Source organism: Poromitra crassiceps, assembly GCF_964638095.1.
Source record: "Poromitra crassiceps genome assembly, chromosome: 11".
In the NCBI taxonomy this organism is placed as follows: Eukaryota; Metazoa; Chordata; class Actinopteri; order Beryciformes; family Melamphaidae; genus Poromitra; species Poromitra crassiceps.
The window spans coordinates 12,586,350-12,609,322 of NC_139643.1; positions in this window are offsets into that span (position 1 = coordinate 12,586,350).

Here is a 22,973-nt window from a genome sequence, read left to right on the forward strand (position 1 = left end):
TCACGGGGGGCATTTTGTGTCGAAAAGGCAGGGTGTTACACAGGGTAAACGCAGGTGCAAGTAAAACACTAATGAGGGAAATACCTGTGTTTATTCTGCCTTTTCGACACAAAATGCCCCCCGTGAAAAGGGTCTATTTTCACATCATTAGCCTCATAGCATAATTGCCTAAGTCATAGCAGAACTGCCGCTCTTAACTGCCGCGCTCCCCCCCCCCTGCGCTCCACAAGCAAGCGAGAGAGCGGTTTGGCGGTCGAGCAAGGTTGACAGTGAATGGAGACAGAGAGGGCCTACAGCTGCCGCAACATCATCGTCATTGTGACACATGTCAGTGTCACGTGTGTTCAGGGGGTAGTGTGTGTGTGTGTGTGTGTGGGCGAGGGGGGGGGGGGGGCAGTTGGTAGCGTCCTGGGTAGTCTAAAACGCCAGACCCATGAGAGTTCTGATACACTACATTACTGCATGCTGCAGATCTCTCTCTGGGTCTGGGACACTCCTCTCACCAAACTGGGAACGGAATCTTGGCCAGTGATTGGCAAGTGGTGGATTCACCCTTCACCAATCAATAACGACTGCAATCAGGGAGGCCCACCCGCCCTGAGACCGCCCATCTAACTGGCTCCTGCAACATATCAAGCATTTCGAACCGCTCTCTCATTGGTGCTACAACCTGTCACTCATTCAATTCCAAAGGCCTACACCCACCCTCAAATAACAAGCTGTGGGGCACAGACTCATTTATGTAGTATATGTGGAGCGCAGCGATTCAACACAATGTTTGAGTCTGGGGAAAGACGAGGTCCTGGGCCTTTGTTAAAATGAGGGCTTTGTTGATGAGGCCGATGGCAGTTGGGAAGAAGCTGTTCTTGTGGCGAGAGGTTCTGGTCTTGACCTCAGTCTCTTGCCGAGGGGGAGCGTTTCAAATAGTTTGTGTCCGGGGTGGGAGGGGTCGCCCATGATCTTGCGAGACCACTTCAGTGTCCTGGCTGTATTGCAGGTCATGAAGGGATGGCAGGTTGCATCCGCTCACCTTCTCAGCACAGCGGATGATGCGCTGCAGTCTGCTGATGTCCTTGAGAGTGGGAGCAGCATACCAGATGGGGTTGGAGGAGGTAAGGATGTGTGCTTCGTACACTCATTTCTAGCGTGCAGCTAGCGGCGCCTGCTTTGAGCATGCGCAGTTGAGCAATTGTGCTGCGCAGAGTATAGTAGTTAGATAATGATGGAATTATTATTATTTCTACTACCACTAATAATAATACTAATAATAATACTATTATTACATTTATTCAGGTTTTTGTTCACCTTCTATGGTTTTTATTTTGATTTGTAGTAAATATATTTACGATAATGATTTGAATTGTACTTCTATTGTTGTACTACTGCTACTAGGCTACTACTACTACTACTACTACTACTAAGAAGAAGAGGAAGAAGATGAAGGAGCAGAAGAAATTATTTGATTAATCTATTAATCTATTGATAAACTTTTTTCTTGAATATTATTTTTTAATTTGTAGTACATGAATGAAGGATATTATTCTTAGAAAGACAGTTGTGTAATGTGATAGGTGGTGTGTGTGTGTGTGTGTGTGTGTGTGTGTGTGTGTGTGTGTGTGTGTGTGTGTGTGTGTGTGTGTGTGTGTGTGTGTGTGTGTGTGTGTTGTGTGTGTGTCTCTATATCTCTATAGCTCCAGACTTCTGTCCCGGGCCTCCAGTATTGTCAGGGACCCTGCAGGTCACCCGGCCGCCAGTCTTTTTGAATTACTCCCTCTGGGTAGACGCTACCGCTCCATTAAGTGCTCCACCACTCGCTTTGCGAGAAGCTTCTACCCGAGTGCTGTGCGTAGTCTGAACGATCACAAATCTAAACGGTAGATCTCTGACTTGTCTAGACCACCTAGACACCTAGACCTCTTTTTTCTGTTGTTTTCTTTTGTATAGACGGTTTTCACCAGAGCACAACCCCACAGCACTTCCTTTTTCTCAGCATTCGGCAAACTGCAGAAATATTCACTCGACATCGTTACTTTTGTTTTCGCCGCTTAGCTGTATAGACGGTTTTCACGGAATGGTCAGTCCTGCACTTGAATGTTTTTTTTCTTTTATGTCCATAGCAAACACTGCAACAGGAAGTGAGCGGGGGTTCAATTTAGAATGTTTTTGTTGTCAAGTTAAAACCGTCTATAAGATGTCTTATACTGGTTTTTCATGCAATTGATCCTTGCTTATAGGCACTTTACTTTGTGTGCTGGTTATATGTGATGTGTGCTGGTTCGATGTGATGTGTGCTGGTTAGATGTGATGTGTGCTGGTTAGATGTGATGTGTGCTGGTTAGATGTGATGTGTGCTGGTTCGCTGTGATGTGTGCTGGTTAGATGTGATGTGTGCTGGTTCGATCATGTGATGTGTGCTGGTTACATGTGATGTGTGCTGGTTAGATGTGATGTGTGCTGGTTCGATGTGATGTGTGCTGGTTCGATGTGATGTGTGCTGGTTCGATGTGATGTGTGCTGGTTACATGTGATGTGTGCTGGTTCGATGTGATGTGTGCTGGTTCGCTGTGATGTGTGCTGGTTACATGTGATGTGTGCTGGTTCGATGTGATGTGTGCTGGTTACATGTGATGTGTGCTGGTTCAATGTGATGTGTGCTGGTTACATGTGATGTGTGCTGGTTCGATGTGATGTGTGCTGGAGTGGTGGCTGCAGGGCAAAGTCCAGCTCAGCGTTGCTCCAACAGCAAAACCTCAAAGCTGTTCTTCTGCGTGACTGATGGTTTTCCGTGTGCTGGTTACATGTGATGTGTGCTGGTTAGATGTGATGTGTGCTGGTTAGATGTGATGTGTGCTGGTTCGATCATGTGATGTGTGCTGGTTAGATGTGATGTGTGCTGGTTCGATGTGATGTGTGCTGGTTATATGTGATGTGTGCTGGTTCTATGTGATGTGTGCTGGTTAGATGTGATGTGTGCTGGTTAGATGTGATGTGTGCTGGTTAGATGTGATGTGTGCTGGTTCGCTGTGATGTGTGCTGGTTCGCTGTGATGTGTGCTGGTTAGATGTGATGTGTGCTGGTTCGATCATGTGATGTGTGCTGGTTACATGTGATGTGTGCTGGTTAGATGTGATGTTTGCTGGTTACATGTGATGTGTGCTGGTTCGATGTGATGTGTGCTGGTTCGCTGTGATGTGTGCTGGTTCGATGTGATGTGTGCTGGTTAGATGTGATGTGTGCTGGTTAGATGTGATGTGTGCTGGAGTGGTGGCTGCAGGGCAAAGTCCAGCTCAGCGTTGCTCCAACAGCAAAACCTCAAAGCTGTTCTTCTGCGTGACTGATGGTTTTACTTCGTTTCGAACTCAAGCTCTCACTAGTGCCTTAAACGCTGCAACGCAGCCCTATGGAAGACTGTTATTTTGCTCCAAAATTACTTTTCATTAAAACCTGACCACCCACCCGTAGGTGGCGTGGTACCCCCTAGGACTGACACGGATCCACGTGACTACGTCACGTCCTGCCAGTCCAGGGAATAATCACTTCCGCTTTCTTCCACCCGCTGTGAAGACGTGTTTTGTGAAAGCTCCGACGGTTAACAAGGAGTTATATTATATAGCTTTAGATACTAGGCTCGTTCCGGCTGACTGGCCCACCTCAAGAGGGTCGCGTGGACGGGATAAAGCAGGCTTCGGAGACCGACCCTGTACCCTTCACCCTGCGGCGTCGGAACAAGTCATCTAAAAAGCTAAGAGTATCTTCCTTAGTTAACTGTTTATTGCTACCGCCGTGTAGCTCTACTGCTATCGCCGTATAGTGGTTATTGCTGCCGCTGTGTAGCTTTGCTTCGCTCCCCTGACTGGGGCAGCGTTTTCGTTTGAGGGCCGATTTAGGTCCGCGCTCAAACTGTTAAGCTTTGCATACGTGCAAATAGCTTGTACCACGTAGCACAGGAACAAAGAGGCTAAGTAGCCCAGTTGTTGCAGATAGCTACCTTGGCACCCGTGCGGGTAGTTTTCGTGTGCTAGGTACTTTAGGCGCCGGCTTTAAAGCGCGCGCATTAGATAAGTAGCTAGTTTGCTCAGTGCAGCTAGCTTGGACTACCTTGTAAACAGCTAGGTGCTGTATTAGCTGTGAGGCTACGCTGGCCGGTTTACGACCAGCACAATTAATTTGATGTGTGCATGCAAGGCAGGAGCACGCCGCACAGGCGTTGCTGTGACCTACATAAATGTAGTCTAGCTTTACTGGCGTCTGGGATTTTAGCTGGGCGATTCGCTAGCTAGGTGAGCTCGCCCCGCACCTTGTGTGGGCCGCTTCTCTCAGTACTTACGTCATCTTAAGGCCCAATTATACTCCATTTTCATCCGTAACTAAGGGCGTCCGTTTCAAACGGTGTAATCGTCACTGTCCACATGCTTCCATGCGTCTTTCACGTTGGTATCATGTTAAGTAATACATCCACCACAGTAGAGAGTCAAATGCATGAGTGTGTGTGTGATTTCCTCCGTTTCATGCGTATCTGTAAGCTTTCAGATGACGGACAGAAAACGGACGAAATGAACGCAGAGTGCGGACAGAGGGTCTGTCCGTCTCCGTCTTTAACGTTGAGTATAATTGGGCCTTTAGCCAGCTTGCTTGTCTGCTAAGTGTTGCTTGCCTCGTGCAATTAGCATCTACTAGATTGCAACTCCCTTTGAGGAGTTTCTTCTGAGATTGACTAGCTTCACGGGCCGCTGGCCTTTGCTTGCGGTCACGCTTGCTTCCCCGGGTTACTCAGGGTAGAGACGCGCTACACCGGCCTGTACGCAGGCTTGTGTTAGCGCACGCTTGTTTCAGTGCTTATCCTAGCTTAGCTAGTGGCTTCCACGTCTGTTCTCTCGGGTTAACAGGTTGTGGGTATTGGTGCCCCCCCTTCGGGATGGGCTATTGCCGCTTACGTTACCATTGCACGCGCACGTTCGCTAGCCTCCGGGTATGCTTACTGTCTAGCCTGTGCTTCTCGCTAGCTTGCTTAAGCAGTACTCCCGCTAATAGGGTGCGCCCTGCGGGAGCTTGCTATTAGTGGTTAGCTTCCTGCTTCCTCTTGCTACTGAGCAGGGAAGGTCAGGGAGGGGATGGGCCGTGTGTAAAACTACTTGGCCGAGTATGAATCGGCACGTTAAGTGCGTGTTCGGCCTTGGGCACGAGCACGCTGCACAGGCGCCTTGAACCTTCGGTTTTGTCCGCAGCTAAGCTCTTTAGAGCTGACCAAGGTCCGCTCTCAAAGAAGTGTTAAAGCTAGCGTGCCTTGCATAGGTGCAGATAGCAATATTAGTACTGTTTAGCACAGAACGATAGCATTTTGCAGATAGCTGGCGTGCACCCGTGCAGTTAGTACCTGTGTGCTAAGTACATTGGGCGCGAGATACCTCCGCTACAATAGACATACTGCTCCTTGCTGGCGCTACGCGTCCAGCAGGGCGTACAGCTCGCCAAGGTCTGGGCTCAGTGCCAGCCTTTGGCTTGTAGCTCTAAGGACAAGCCCACCGCCCTTGGTGCCCAAGGCCCGGGTTGGTTGGGAGCTCTCCATGGGTCGCACTCCCTTGTTGGGGCGCCCCCTGCAAGTGCAGGGAGCCTGGCTGGGGGCACAGCGCACCTTGGTCCATGGCCACGGCCTGGCCTCGGTTGGCAGCAGGCAAGCCCACCGGTTGGCTCACCAAGGCTGGGCTTAGTTCCAGCCTGCGGCTTGTAGCTTTAGACCCACCGTCCTCGGTGCCCAAGGCCCGAGTTCGGTCGGGAGCTCGCCCAGGGTCTCATACCCAGCATCAAGGCTCGCCTTGGTCCATGGCTACGGCATGGCCTCGGCTAGAGGCTCCTAGGACAGCCCACCATCAATGGCGCCAACAGCTCATTGCTGGTCGGGAGCTTGCCTGGGGGCCGCACTGTCGGACAAGTCCACGTGCGTCTCGAGAGAGAACGTTACCTCCGCAGTCCCCCCAGCCTGCGAAAGGCGCATGGCAGGGGGGGGGGGGTTACTTCGATACGACAGCGCGTCAGTAGGCGGAGCTTGCGTAAGAAGTTCTCCCCCAGCATGCACAGCTTCTAAGGAACTGTCCATGCGGCGGGGGGGCGTAGCCTCTCACGTCCTGCCCCCCCATCAGGACATCGGATCGAAAGGTCCCGGGGCCCAGCAATATGCTCATGACTATATTTCAGGGATCATTTCTATAGTTTCTAACTTGAGAAATGTGTTTCTAAAAATGTTCAGTCTCGCTATCCAGGATGATGAGACGGTGATACTTTTTTCTGAGCGCGAAGCGGGCAGAGAGACTTGATTCAGTTCATATGCTCTCTGCTTTTGATGACCGTTCACTGTCTCCTATGGGGACATTGAGGGAGAGAGTATGATCCGAGTGGTGGCGGCTCCATGCGTCCAAAATTGGACCTTCGGCGTCTCAAAAACAAGACGCTGAGGAAGTCCCGTCCCGAATGCTCTCTTCCCCGCCTGTTCAAGTTGAGACAGGGGGATTTCTTACTTCCAGGGATCTGGAAGGTGCGGTCTTCCATGTCCACATGGTCAGGAGACACAGGAAATACCTGAGGTTCTCCTTCCTGGGGAAAGCTTACGAGTTCTGTGGCTTGCCATTCGGCATGTCTTTGAGCCCGCGAACCCTCACGGTGTGCGTGGAGGCAGCCGTGGCTCCCCTCCGCGCGAGGGGGATCCGCGTCTTCCTATATCTCAACGTCGTTCTCTTAGCGGCCGACTCGAGGGTCGGTGCCGCGGAACATACCAAGGTGGTGACCGATCACCGGCAAACCTTAGGGTTTTTGGTGAACCGGCAGAAGAGTTGTCTCGTCCCAGCGCAGGCGGCGACCTTCCTGGGGCTCGAGCTATACTTCCTGCGAGCCTTTCGCCAGAGCGACAGGCTCGCACGGTTCGGACAGCAAGCCAAGGACGTTAGGTCTGTGCCCTCGGTGTCAGTGCATCAGTGCACAGTGATGTTGGGCCTGATGGCCTCAGCACTGCATGTGCTCCCGCTAGGGAGGCTACACATGCTTTAGTGGTCCAAATATGGTTCTCAGGCTTCGCCTGGACTCGGCCGGGGACCGTCATCGCAGGGAATTCCTCTGACAGGTCAGGCCTGGCGGGCGATGGCTATATGGGCGGACCCCCGTTACCTCTCGAGAGGTACTCGGTGGGGCCCTGTCCCGCTCAGGATGGTGATTCGCACAGACGCCTCCCTCTGGGGAGGGGGTGCGATTTGCGGGCATTTTTCGGCGAACGGCCGGTGGGAGGCTCAGGAGCTCCGCCACATAAACGTGCTAGAGCTGGAGGCGATTCGCGGGGCTCTGCCTCAGGACAAGCCCACCATCAATGGCGCCATGGGCCCATCGTTGGTTGGGAGCTCTCTTGGGGACCGCACTGCCGGACAAGTCCGCGTGCGGCCAGACTCGAAAGAGAACGTTGCCTCCGCAGTCCCCCCGGCATGCGGAGGTAACACTTCCAGCGGCTCACACATGGGCACCATGTGCTGATTCGCTTGGACAATAGGGCAGCGATCGCCCACCTGAACAAACAGGGCGGTGTGCGGTCGGGGGCGCTGAACCATAGCGGGGATTCACCTGTGGGTGTATCCCCGTCTCCTTTCAGTGTCAGCGGTCTATCTGCCGGGAATAGGGGAATTGAAGGGAGCCCCGTGGGGGCGTACCCTTTGGTCTTGCACCTCATGAAGGGGGCGCGTAAACTGCGCCCGCCGTCGCGGTGCGTTTTTTCCCCCAAACCGGACCTGGTTACGGTGCTGGACGGGCTAACGGGTCATCCGTTTGAGCCCTTGGACTCCGCCGATTTAAGGGTTCTGTCTTTAAAGACCGCGCTGCTGCTGGCCTTGTCGTCAGGAAAGAGAGTTGGTGACCTGATTGCCCTCTCGGTGCAGCAGGCCTGTGTGGTAATGATGGGCGCAGGGTTACGTTGCGACCTAACCCGGCTTACCAACCTAGGATTATTGATGTCAGCTTTAGGTCTATGGTCATAGACTTATCAGCATTCTGTCCCCCGCCGTTCAGTTAGAGACGGGCGAGGAGAGACGTTTGCTCATGCTGTGCCCCGTAAGGGCGCTCTCGGCCTATGTGGCCAGGACGCGTTCTTTACGCATTACAGATCAGCTGTTGGTTTGCTTTGGGCAAAGGGCCCAGGGCGGGCCCCTTTCCAAGGATCGCTTATCACACTGGATAGTGGAGGCGATCGCGTTGGCATACTCTGCCGTGGGCAAGGTTCCCCAGGAGGGTATCAAGGCGCTTTCTACGCGAGGTGTTGCGACATCCTCTGCGTTGTGGCGCGGTGTGTCGGTGGAGGACATGTGTGCCGCGGCCTCATGGTCCTCTCATCACACTTTTGTCGGGTACTACAGTCTCGACGTGTCCGGTGCGCAGTTCGCGCACGCGGTGCTGTCGGTGGCAAGAAAGTAGTATCGTTGCCACTCTAATATGTCAGACGGTTAGGCATAAACGTTGCCATATGGCCGTGGTTCACCGGTGCCTTTCGGGTCGCCCTGTGGGGTGCTCCCGGCAGCAAGGTCGGTTGAATGGAGGCACTAGTGAGAGCTTGAGTTCGAAACGAAGTAAAACGTTAGGGTTGTGCTACAACCCAGGTTTTACGAGTGAGAACGAGAGCTCTCACTACCCAGCCTTGCTGTGTCGATGCGTCACGGGGTGCGTCGGATCTCAGCGGGCTGGAAGAAATTAGAGTGATTATTCCCTGGACTGGCAGGACGTGACGTAGTCACGTGGATCCGTGTCAGTCCTAGGGGGTACCACGCCACCTACGGGTGGGTGGTCAGGTTTTAATGAAAAGTAATTTTGGAGCAAAATAACAGTCTTCCATAGGGCTGCGTTGCAGCGTTTAAGGCACTAGTGAGAGCTCTCGTTCTCACTCGTAAAACCTGGGTTGTAGCACAACCCTAACGTTTTCCGTGTTTACAACCTGTGCATTAATCACAGCATGTAGGAGCTTACTGAAGGCTCAGGGTGGAGAAGGTTAACACCAGGCCACGGCTCTGTGCACCAACAAGCAGCTCAACTAAACACCTCCCTCATTGAAACCAACCATTGTGTTCTCTGGATCAATGCAGTTCAAAAGAGTAAAGACAACAGTAAAGTCCAGCAAAACAGGCCAGCGACTATTATTATGCTGTTGCGTTCGCATTTTCCACATTTAGCATTCAGACACTCAGTGACTTACAACAGCAGAGTCAGAATCATATCCAATACCCTGGATCGCCATTATTAACCCATTGATAGCTGATGCAGCATTTGCGTGTGTATCCCTCATTTGTGTGTGTATCCCTTTAAGACCGTGAACCGCGTGATACTCACACAAATGCTGCATCAGGTATCAATGGGTTAAAAGTAATCAACCATCAGTCAGCAGTGGAGAGGTGAAGGGTCAGAGGTCATGTACACACATTATATGTAAACAGAATTAGTCTTAAACATTTAAAGGAGAAATCCTTCTTAAAACATGTAAACACTTAGGCTACTACACTTACTAAATGATTAAAAACCGTTATTGATGTTGCATCTCTAGTCCATTCAGTTGTTGTTGTTGTTGTTGTTGTGTTTTCTCTTGGTGGATAACCAGCCAATCGTAGACGAGATGACGTCACCTCCAGATGTCTCCAGCTAACCTGGCGTCACCAGGCTCTCTCTCAAAGAAGAAGATCCTGGTAGCCATTAGTGGTTGCCTCGCACTTCCTCTCTAAGCCCCGCCCCAGATCCGGCAGTGTTTCCTCTTCGTGTGCTGCATTATATCCGTTCCCCCTAAGAAAGATGGTTTTATATGTTTTGATTTGTTTTGTTTTAGCTTTGTTGGAGCTACATAGCATCACATGTACAGTATTTACATTACCATGAGGCCCTGTTTTGAGTGCAGAGTTTTTGGGGCTATTTTTTTTGCAGGCTGACCCTGCAGGATGATCCTAAGTTTGCTCAGTAGACACTTAAGATCATAATTATAAGAAGCTGGTTAAAGGGAGCATGGGCACTGTCTCAAACACGCCTGACAATAAGTCCATTAAAAACATTGGTGAAGCAAGAAGGTTTTGCAGGTGAGTGGTGGTCCATGAGGAGCTGGGTGAGTGTTTATGTGTCTGTGAAGTGAGAGTGGAGCAGGTGAGTGGTGGTCCATGAGGAGCTTCTGTGTGTGTAAAGCGAGAGTGGAGCAGGTGAGTGGTGGTCCATGAGGAGCTTCTGTGTGTGTAAAGCGAGAGTGGAGCAGGTGAGTGGTGGTCCATGATAGAGCTGGGCTACCCGGCCCGTCGGCCTCGGAACCCGAACCCGGCCCGACTTACGGGCTGGGTTCGGACAGAAACATTGAAGTCGCGTTCGGGTTCGGGGCGGGCTCAGTCACGTAATCAGTCACTTGTTTTTGCCTTCAAATAATATCTATCATCAGCCCCTGAGCTAATTTACTACGTTAATGAAAGCACCTGAAGGCATCGAATGAAACACGCCCAGCACTCTGCTCTGCCCGGAGTCAGCTGCGTGTCGGCTCAGCGCTGGTGTCGCCGACACCGTGCAGTACTTCTTTCAGCGATGTGGGATTCTGGGCAGTGCACGGCATGCACGAATTAGGCTGTTTGGTGCTTTGCTTTGTACATTACGTATTAATCATTGACTGCTTTGAATTACGAGGACTGATTTTGGTTTGGGATTATATAGGGCTGTTAGGCTGGTCGCTATTTGCTGTTGTTGCTTATGCGCTCGCTGCGCTCCGGCGGGGGAAAAAAAAATCAGGGAGGGGGTTCGGGCCGGGCTCGGACAGATTATCAATTGACACCTGTCGGTGTGGGGCCGGGCTTGGCTAATAATGTGACGGGCTCGGTCGGGTTCGGCAAGGAAAATTCAGCCCGAGCCCAGCTCTAGTCCATGAGGAGCTTCTGTGTGTGTAAAGCGAGAGTGGAGCAGGTGAGTGGTGGTCCATGAGGAGCTTCTGTGGAGCAGGCAGGCAGCTGTCACCCGGCTGGTCATTTCTCAAGTGACACCCTGGGGACACCACGCTGACTCACGCTGTACTAGAACACATAGGACACAGTGCACAGTCACACCTACTGCATATAGGATGTTGGCCAATCACCAAGACAAAGAAAAAGAGTGAATGAGTGTAGGAAGTGACATTAAATATTACTGTCATCTGCTTCTATGAGACTCGGGTCAATCAGTTCTATAATTTGACTAAACCTCATATAGACTTTGTTTTATGCAACAATTTGACTTAAAGCAGCTACGAGCAACTTTTTCGATTGTTATTAAACAGTATAATTACAATATTGATGCATCACATGGGGACTGATTAAACATATTCACATGCAGATGCAATGTACAGCATGCAAATACAGTGTGGGCGAGGAAGAGGAGAAGCTTGATGACGATGATGAAGAGGAAGGATGCTCCTCCTCTCTCCTTTCCCCTCTTCTCTCCTTTTCTGTACTCTCCTCCTCTCCTCTCTCTTCCTCTCCTCCTCTGATCTCCTCTTCTCTCCTCTCCTCCTCTCTACTCTCTTCCTCTCCTCCTCTGATCTCCCCTTCTCTCCTCTTCTCCTCCCCCTCTATTTTCTCCTCTCTCTTCTCCTCTCTCCTCTCCTGTCTCCTCTCCTCTCTACTCCTCTCCTCCCCTCCCCTGTCTCCTCTCCTCGCCTCTCCCCCGCCGCGTCAGGAGGGGAGGCCTCAGGGGAAAGGGGAAGCGAAAAGGGCTGACAACAAACCCAGGCTTCTCCTCTTCTCTCCTCTCTTCCTGTTTGTGTCATTTTTGGGACAAACTGTGCGTCTCCTGAGGTTTTGTTCAAGCACACCGCACGCAACGTTGTTTCCCATGTTTTTCCCCTAAGCAACTGATAGCAAGCAGGACAAGGGTGGGAGGTCACAGCATCGACGAGCGCAGCAGTTGTGCCACAAATCTGCTACCGGCCAGCCAGGTGTCTCCATTAACTCATTCACCGCCAATGACGTGTTTGACGTGTTTTTGTTTTTATTACTGCAGGGCGTATTTCAAACACTTACCCAGCCTCTGACATAGTATCATGTCCCTACCATCTAAGACAACACGTGAACAAACACATACCGCAGCTGTTGTTTTGAAATTGAGCAAGAGGAAAAGCAGAAAACGGGTAACGCTTCCTTGTGCAGACAGGAGAAACGCCATTGAAACGCGCCTCGGCGCGCTGCACGAGCTGGAGTGGGGACTCTGGAGTCGCCTTCCTCTGTGCCAGCCCGGAGAAAACGGGAGAAAGTAATCAAGAGATGTGTTTGATCATCGGAGGAATGAGGAAATGATCGATCAGTTTGCGAGGGCGGTGAGGACGTGTTGAATAGCCGAGGGGAAAACGGGAACGATTTCAGGGAGGATATGACAGGGAGACATGGACGAGGACGGGTGGACCAGAACATAAACAAAATAAACACACAACAGCAAGGCACAAGGCAGAAGCGGCGGCAGTCACAGCAGCCCGCTGTCCTTTCTCAAGAGCTATTCAGTTGGTTCATGAAATCGCTGGGCTGCGTGCCCTCCAGTGTTGCTCCTGGCCAATCCCAGCGCCACAGGGCGTGGTTATTGCTTATCCTATGTGGGGTTAGAAATCTAAAAGGGGGATCTCGTGTGTGTGTGTGTGTGTGTGTGTGTGTGTGTGTGTGTGTGTGTGTCTGTCTGTCTGTCTGTCTGTCTGTCGGTGTGTCTGTCTGTCTGTCTGTCTGTCTGTCTGTACACTCACTCACACCGAGTAAACTGTATTGTTGAATGTAAAAAAAAAGCACTTCATGTGTATATATATATATATATATATATATTTTGTCATTTGTGTCCTAACGAATAATATTTACATGTCTGATGTCAATACAGTTCAAAATAAAAGAATTGAGAGTGAGTTCTGCCTGAGATTGTGCCCTTTTACAAAAATGGCCTTTTCTCCTGTTTATTTTCTCAGGAAGACCTTTTGGGTAGAAAACAGGGTGTATATAAATGGCTATAAGTAGAGTACAGAACATGCTAAAAGCTCACTTTTTTTTTCCTGGTGAACCCAGAGACGTACATCTTCATTTTGAGGTATTGCAAATCACTCTGGTGCTAATAGATAATTTACTGTGGGTCTTGAAAGATGACCAACAATTATGAAAATCTTTGGCCTGTGCTAAATATTGGCAGTCCTAAACTGGCGGTGAATGAGTTAAGGGACTATTGTCTAAATATGCCTGAATAGCAAGCAGCTAGAAGCAGAGAGCAGCTGATGCAACGCGGTTGTCAATCCATTCAATCACATTTTCAAAGTAAATAGTGTGATAATAAGGTGGATTTGTTTTGAAAATGTAGGGAGAAACATGAGCTCTTCTGGGCAGATGATGGCAGATGAAGACTGCGAACTGTATTTCTGAGGCCTGGAGTAAAAAGGCAAACTCAGCATTTTATGTCAGGTCTCTTGTCAAGATGGGTGAGAGTTCACAGGCCTACTTACTGTTGTGTCTCATGCTGTATTATAATTGCCCTGTATGGATTTTGGCTGTTTCTATTGGTTATATATGTTTCATCATTGTTTATGAAAATGAACGAAAAAATAAAGTGTCCTGAACGCCCATGGGCTGGGCTTAACTGGAAGCGCGACACTTAAATAAGGAAAATCAATCAATCAACCAGGTACACAGTAAACTTGTCTTTAGCTCTAATAGTCTCTATAACACTCTGAGTTACTGTGACACAGTCAACTGGCTTACGCCTAGTCTCCAAAACACTTTGAGAAGAGACAGCTGATTTAACCTGGTGGTGTGAGATGGGGTTGGGTGGTGTGAGATGGGGTTGGGTGGGGTGAGATGGGGTTGGGTGGTGTGAGATGGGGTTGGGTGGGGTGAGATGGGGTTGGGTGGGGTGAGATGGGGTTGGGTGGGGTGAGATGGGGTTGGATGGGGTGAGATGGGGTTGGGTGGGATGAGATGGGGTTGGATGGGGTGAGATGGGGTTGGGTGGGGTGAGATGGGGTTGGGTGGGGTTGGGTGGGGTGAGATGGGGTTGGATGGGGTGAGATGGGGTTGGGTGGGGTGAGATGGGGTTGGGTGGGGTGAGATGGGGTTGGGTGGGGTGAGATGGCGTTGGGTGGGGTGAGATGGGGTTGGATGGGGTGAGATGGGGTTGGGTGGGATGAGATGGGGTTGGATGGGGTGAGATGGGGTTGGGTGGGGTGAGATGGGGTTGGATGGGGTTGGGTGGGGTGAGATGGGGTTGGGTGGGGTGAGATGGGGTTGGGTGGGGTGAGATGGGGTTGGGTGGGGTTGGGTGGTGTGGTGTGAGATGGGGTTGGGTGGGGTGAGATGGGGTTGGATGGGGTGAGATGGGGTGAGATGGGGTTGGGTGGGGTGAGATGGGGTGAGATGGGGTTGGATGGGGTGAGATGGGGTGAGATGGGGTTGGATGGGGTGAGATGGGGTTGGGTGGGGTGAGATGGGGTGAGATGGGGTTGGATGGGGTGAGATGGGGTTGGGTGGGGTGAGATGGGGTGAGATGGGGTTGGGTGGGGTGAGATGGGGTTGGGTGGGGTGAGATGGGGGGTGGGGTGAGATGGGGTGAGATGGGGTTGGGTGGGGTGAGATGGGGTGAGATGGGGTTGGGTGGGGTGAGATGGGGTTGGGTGGGGTGAGATGGGGTGAGATGGGGTTGGGTGGGGTGAGATGGGGTGAGATGGGGTGACAGAGTCTTCATTGACGGCCTCAGACTGTGTTGAGAAACGTCCTCGACCAAAATATCAACACTGATTAGTCTGAGGCACAATCTGAAACATTTCAAACAGGCGCCCCAAACGCATCGATAGTTCACAGAGCAGAATATTGACACCTTCAAGAGTCAATACTTGATTGTCATTTCAAGAGATTTGATTGGAATTTGTCTTAGTGAGCTCAAGTAAACACAGACAACCTCACGTTTTACATAAAATAATAATAATAATAATAATAATAATAATAATAATAATAATAATAATAATAATAATAATAATAATAATAATAATAATAATAATACAGAATGTATTTTAAACAGTTAAATTGATTTACAAATCAAATAAAAGCAAAACTAAGTTTAAAAAAATAAGAGAGGAAAGGAAAATATGATAAGTTATTAGGACTGGTGGATCAGGAATCACTTTGTGAAATTATACTTTTCGAGTTTAGAAATTGTATGATAGAGAATGAATCGGCGGTTTATGTACTGTGGGATTTGGAAGAAATTGCTTCCATTTAGCTTAAATAAGATTGAATTCCAGCAACATTGCAAGCAACCAATATGGTCACAGGTCACAGCATCCAGACAATAGATGGAATACATATTAGTGTATTATATTACATTGCAGAATGATGTAGAGAGCTGCCTCCTGACTGAAAGAGGCCACCTCTGATTTTAAGAAATCTCAGGCTGTTTGTGTGAAGTAATAAGAGCTATGAGTACGAGCAGGGTTGCCAGGTCCACGGTGTTCATGTGGAATTTGACTATTTTTGTGTTGCTGTGGGTAGATTTCTTTGGTTGGGTAGATGTAGATGTAACCTTGCAAGGGTGGATTTGAGAGATCACAATCGTGCAATAGCATTAGCTAACTCCGGCATATTTATATGTTTTCGTATATAGAGGCTTCTGTATTTCTGAACATGTCCATTAATGTGCATTGTCCCGTCACAATAAACCAATAAAGTAAAGTAAAGTAATAAATCCATCTTCCAGCTGTTGGTTTAACTCAGTCTGTCGGCATTCATTTTCTGATTATATGAGCAAGAAGTAGTCAAACCAGCAACAAAAATCACTGCAGACTCGCAGCACCCTCTTCTCTAAATACTAAACTCTGCCATGCAGGCAGAAGACTCCAAAGTGCAAAACAAACGGCCTGAAGCCATCTTTTGTTCCAGCCTCCATTAAGCTGCTGAATTTCCACACAAAATCTTAGTGCAATATAGAGCAGGGGTTCCCAAACATTTCTGTCCAAGTACCATTATGTACCAAACCAAATGTCCCAGGGAGCACTTCCACTGCGTATACCACCCCCCCCCCCCCCCCCCCCGGCCCCCCAATAAAATACAATTAGCTGATTTAACCATGCAATAGCAGCAGAAAGGCTAAATGACAATATAAGGCTACTAGCTGGTTCAAAGCGGACACACACACGGACACACACACCTGCCAACATTAGGCTGTGAAAAAGAGGACCCCTTTGAAAATGTTTTTTCCCCTCGCCAAAATGTAGCCTAACTTTGGAGTGTTATTTAGCTCCCTTCCTGACAAGCTAGCATGACATGGTTGGTACAAATCAATTCCTTAGCCTATGTCTTCTAGTTTCATATGATACCAGAAACTTCACTCTGGCTTTAAAACTGAGCCTGCTGCAGCCTCTGAAAGTAAATGTTCAAAATTGTGATATTTCCCAAATATCACGATATTTCTGAAAATCGGCCCAATTCGGCTACTCCTCAGGGTTAATGTGTATGTAAAAACTGTAAAAAAAAATACAATTCTCTGGCGGACCACCAGGCGGCTCATTAAAGATCCCATCGGCACTCTTCACAAGAGTAGGGGTGTAACCCTGGTGCCCTGGCTTCCCACTCGGGCCTTCAATCATGGCCACCTAATCATCCCTCATTAGTTAATTAGCACATTCAGTCCTCAACTCTCCACTGTGAAAGCTGATGTGTGGTGAGCGTTCTAGTGCAAACTGGCTGCCTGACTGCATCACCCAGGTGGGTGCTACACATCGGTGGTGGATGAGTTGAGTTCCCTCCCCCCCATTTGAAAAGGTCTGGACTATAAGGAGTGAGCAGGTTGTGTGTAGTGCATAGCTGCTTTCACACATGTCTGGAATTCAGGAGTTATCTAGAGGCTATCCGGATGGCTGTCATGTGTGAATGTGTGCATGTGGCTCATGCGCGCTCCCGCGGATCCTCATCCTATCCGGAGGGAAGTGTACCCCCAGCCGTAGTCGCAGAAGCGTATTGTCCCCCCCCCCCCCCCCCTCCAGAGCTCCGTGAAGTAGTCAGCTCGTGAGTGCATGAGGACAGAGACGATCGTGACAGATTATTATTATATAAATAATCGATGTGAATGAGCGAGCAAAAAACACATGCCATTTGGTTTCCAAATGAAGCTAAAAACTGCTCCGTGTGCGACAGCCAACATGTTGCGGATTGCTGGATTGAAAGGCTCATGGCTCTGATCTGATTTCATGTCTGCTTCGCACAGCACACACATTAATAAGCATTTTTGGACGCGAGGGTCGTCCCGCTTCCCAGTATTGGACATCGCTAGGTAGGGTATCTGGATCTGGTTGCGTTCATGTCTTTGATTTAACGTGTACACAGCGTTTGTGAAGATTCAATGGCAGAACCGCAAATTCCAAGTAGCGTCAAGTCAGGCAGTATATAACGAAAACTTCGAACTGTATTTCTGAGGCCTGGAGTAAAAAGGCAAACTCAGCATTTTATGTCAGGTCTCTTGTCAAGATGGGTGAGAGTTCACAGGCCTACTTACTGTTGTGTCTCATGCTGTATTATAATTGCCCTGTATGGATTTTGGCTGTTTCTATTGGTTATATATGTTTCATCATTGTTTATGAAAATGAACGAAAAAATAAAGTGTCCTGAACGCCCATGGGCTGGGCTTAACTGGAAGCACAACACTTAAATAAGGAAAATCAATCAATCAACCAGGTACACAGTAAACTTGTCTTTAGCTCTAATAGTCTCTATAACACTCTGAGTTACTGTGACACAGTCAACTGGCTTACGCCTAGTCTCCAAAACACTTTGAGAAGAGACAGCTGATTTAACCTGGTGGTGTGAGATGGGGTTGGGTGGTGTGAGATGGGGTTGGGTGGGGTGAGATGGGGTTGGGTGGTGTGAGATGGGGTTGGGTGGGGTGAGATGGGGTTGGGTGGGGTGAGATGGGGTTGGGTGGGGTGAGATGGGGTTGGGTGGGGTGAGATGGGGTTGGGTGGGATGAGATGGGTTTGGATGGGGTGAGATGGGGGTTGGGTGGGGTGAGATGGGGTTGGATGGGGTTGGGTGGGGTGAGATGGGGTTGGATGGGGTGAGATGGGGTTGGGTGGGGTGAGATGGGGTTGGGTGGGGTGAGATGGGGTTGGGTGGGGTGAGATGGGGTTGGATGGGGTGAGATGGGGTTGGGTGGGATGAGATGGGGTTGGATGGGGTGAGATGGGGTTGGGTGGGGTGAGATGGGGTTGGATGGGGTGAGATGGGGTTGGGTGGGGTGAGATGGGGTTGGGTGGAGATGGGGTTGGGTGGGGTGAGATGGGGTTGGGTGGGGTTGGGTGGTGTGGTGTGAGATGGGGTTGGGTGGGGTGAGATGGGGTTGGATGGGGTGAGATGGGGTTGAGTGGGGTGAGATGGGGTTGGGTGGGGTGAGATGGGGTTGGGTGGGGTGAGATGGGGTTGGGTGGGGTGAGATGGGGTGAGATGGGGTTGGGTGGGGTGGGGTGAGATGGGGTGACGGAGTCTTCATTGACCGCCTCAGACTGTGTTGAGAAACGTCCTCGACCAAAATATCAACACTGATTAGTTTGAGGCACAATCTGAAACATTTCAAACAGGCGCCCCAAACGCATCGATAGTTCACAGAGCAGAATATTGACACCTTCAAGAGTCAATACTTGATTGTCATTTCAAGAGATTTGATTGGAATTTGTCTTAGTGAGCTCAAGTAAACACAGACAACCTCACATTTTACATAAAATAATAATAATAATAATAATAATGATAATAATAATAATAATAATAATAATAATAATAATAATAATAATAATAATAATAATAATAATAATAATAATAATACAGAATGTATTTTAAACAGTTAAATTGATTTACAAATCAAATAAAAGCAAAACTAAGTTTAAAAAAATAAGAGAGGAAAGGAAAATAAGTTATTAGGACTGGTGGATCAGGAATCACTTTGTGAAATTATACTTTTCGAGTTTAGAAATTGTATGATAGAGAATGAATCGGCGGTTTATGTACTGTGGGATTTGGAAGAAATTGCTTCCATTTAGCTTAAATAAGATTGAATTCCAGCAACATTGCAAGCAACCAATATGGTCACAGGTCACAGCATCCAGACAATAGATGGAATACATATTAGTGTATTATATTACATTGCAGAATGATGTAGAGAGCTGCCTCCTGACTGAAAGAGGCCACCTCTGATTTTAAGAAATCTCAGGCTGTTTGTGTGAAGTAATAAGAGCTATGAGTACGAGCAGGGTTGCCAGGTCCACGGTGTTCATGTGGAATTGGACTATTTTTGTGTTGCTGTGGGTAGATTTCTTTGGTTGGGTAGATGTAGCTGTAACCTTGCAAGGGTGGATTTGAGAGATCACAATCGTGCAATAGCATTAGCTAACTCCGGCATATTTATATGTTTTCGTATATAGAGGCTTCTGTATTTCTGAACATGTCCATTAATGTGCATTGTCCCGTCACAATAAACCAATAAAGTAAAGTAAAGTAATAAATCCATCTTCCAGCTGTTGGTTTAACTCAGTCTGTCGGCATTAATTTTCTGATTATATGAGCAAGAAGTAGTCAAACCAGCAACAAAAATCACTGCAGACTCGCAGCACCCTCTTCTCTAAATACTAAACTCTGCCATGCAGGCAGAAGACTCCAAAGTGCAAAACAAACGGCCTGAAGCCATCTTTTGTTCCAGCCTAATCTTAGTGCAATATAGAGCAGGGGTTCCCAAACATTTCTGTCCAAGTACCATTATGTACCAAACCAAATGTCCCAGGGAGCACTTCCACTGCGTATACCACCCCCCCCCCCCCCCCCCCCCGGCCCCCCAATAAAATACAATTAGCTGATTTAACCATGCAATAGCAGCAGAAAGGCTAAATGACAATATAAGGCTACTAGCTGGTTCAAAGCGGACACACACACGGACACACACACCTGCCACCATTAGGCTGTGAAAAAGAGGACCCCTTTGAAAATGTTTTTTCCCCTCGCCAAAATGTAGCCTAACTTTGGAGTGTTATTTAGCTCCCTTCCTGACAAGCTAGCATGACATGGTTGGTACAAATCAATTCCTTAGCCTATGTCTTCTAGTTTCATATGATACCAGAAACTTCACTCTGGCTTTAAAACTGAGCCTGCTGCAGCCTCTGAAAGTAAATGTTCAAAATTGTGATACTTCCCAAATATCACGATATTTCTGAAAATCGGCCCAATTCGGCTACTCCTCAGGGTTAATGTGTACAGTACCCTGAGGGTACTGTACAGTACAGTAATGTATGTAAAAACTGTAAAAAAAAATACAATTCTCTGGCGGACCACCACGCGGCTCATTAAAGATCCCATCGGCACTCTTCACAAGAGTAGGGGTGTAACCCTGGTGCCCTGGCTTCCCACTCGGGCCTTCAATCATGGCCACCTAATCATCCCTCATTAGTTAATTAGCACATTCAGTCCTCAACTCTCCACTGTGAAAGCTGATGTGTGGTGAGCGTTCTAGTGCAAACTGGCTGCCTGACTGCATCACCCAGGTGGGTGCTACACATCGGTGGTGGATGAGTTGAGTTCCCTCCCCCCCATTTGAAAAGGTCTGGACTATAAGGAGTGAGCAGGTTGTGTGTAGTGCATAGCTGCTTTCACACATGTCTGGAATTCAGGAGTTATCTAGAGGCTATCCGGATGGCTGTCATGTGTGAATGTGTGCATGTGGCTCATGCGCGCTCCCGCGGATCCTCGTCCTATCTGGAGGGAAGTGTACCCCCAGCCGTAGTCGCAGAAGCGTATTGTCCCCCCCCCCCCCCCCTCCAGAGCTCCGTGAAGTAGTCAGCTCGTGAGTGCATGAGGACAGAGACGATCGTGACAGATTATTATTATATAAATAATCGATGTGAATGAGCGAGCAAAAAACACATGCCATTTGGTTTCCAAATGAAGCTAAAAACTGCTCCGTGTGCGACAGCCAACATGTTGCGGATTGCTGGATTGAAAGGCTCATGGCTCTGATCTGATTTCATGTCTGCTTCGCACAGCACACACATTAATAAGCATTTTTGGACGCGAGGGTCGTCCCGCTTCCCAGTATTGGACATCGCTAGGTAGGGTATCTGGATCTGGTTGCGTTCATGTCTTTGATTTAACGTGTACACAGCGTTTGTGAAGATTCAATGGCAGAACCGCAAATTCCAAGTAGCGTCAAGTCAGGCAGTATATAACGAAAACTTCCCGGTATAACCTTCGCAATAATGGCAATTAAATAAAGTAAATGCACGTGTAATGTTTTTTGTGTGTGTTTCGAAAGATACAGAACGGAGATAAACTGGAAGAATATCTGCTCCCTTCGAAAAGTCAATTTTAACCCGTAGTGAGTCGACATTCTGATTTTTTGTTACTAAGTAATACAACATTTATTTTATTTTGAAGGTAAAAACGTCTAGCTTCCTGTATTCTGTATAATTCTAGTAGGTTGGATGCATTTTAGGACTGAACATAGCAAAGACCTGTTTTGTTTGTAGTGCTTGCGACTCGATGAAATCGATGCATCTGGGCGTGAGTTGTAGGGTTGTTTAATTAATTACTTACTAACGTTATGCGCAAACGATTATATGCCGTGAACGTTAGGCAGTTAATGCCCATTATGTATTTTTCGTTTTCACAACTCGTGTGGTCATGCCCAAATTCCCCCACCCCCGCCGCCCGCCCCCTCTCTACTTTACAAACTCTGCGGAGGTGCTACTCATGTGTGAAAGCAACATGCCTCATGTGTGAAAGGGTACACTTCACATATCATCCGGGGCAGGCTCAGTGGGGGGCAACCCTCACCTGATCCGGAGTTCATGTGTGAAAATAGCTTAGGAGTGTGTGGCAGGTAGAGGAGGCAGGTCTGGGATCCAGGGAGAGAAGATGTGCAAGAAGACAGACTGACTCAGCCGGGCTGTGTTGACTCTCTCCCAGCTGTCTCCACTATCAGCCGACTGACGAGAGCTGAACTCCCTATCGGTCTGACCAAGGCAGATCCCTCACATTACTGAATGGACCACACGACCACAGCAGAGCTCCAGAAGAAACTGCATTGATTTGAAACAGAAGGTCACTACAGCACCCAGGAGATGGAACAACTCTCCCTTTGACCTTAGCACGATAATCCTTCAACAGCTGTTTGTTGTCATTGTCTGTTTTGAATCCTCATGCTGCTGTCTGCTCCGGTCCTTTCACAATAAAAGCCCTTCTTCTTTTATTTTATTTTCTTTCTTTCTTTCTTTCTTTCTTTCTTTCTTTCTTTCTTTCTTTCTTTCTTTCTTTCTTTCTTTCTTTCTTTCTATCGATCTGTCTGCTTCTCAGGTGTTATTCTACTCCACCTTGGTGTACTCTAATGTCACTTTCCAGCATTGTTCAAACATCATCTCCTCCAGATCCCCTACTAACCCATCAGCTAAGAAGCAGCCAGCATGGCCCTCATCAGCGTTTTATGAGGAAGCATATTTGTTTAGCACTCGGATCACAATTGTGTTCATGAATTTCTCATAGACATCCACTGTTTATATTGCTGGTAAATTGTTTGATTTTGATTTATGCAAACACACAATAAGCCAAACATTTTCCCTCCTGCTCTCTCTCTGTGTGTCTCTCTCTCTCTCTCTCTCTGTGTCTCTCTCTCTCCCTCTCTGTCTCCCTCCTCTCTCTCCCCCTCTCTCTGGCTCTCTCTAACCCCTCTCTCTCCCTCCTCTCCCTCTCTCTCTCCCTCCTCTCTCTCCCCTCATCTCATTCCTATACTACATAATTGAAAGTGAAACAGAGTGAATAGTTTTGTAAAAAACGTTTACATTCCAGGGAGACACACACACACGCACACACACGCGCGCACACACACACACACACACACACACACACACACACACACCTCCATACATTCCAGTGATGCGTGGTATGTTTGAGTGGAGCTGTGAGTCAATGAGTCAGAGGCTTGAGTCA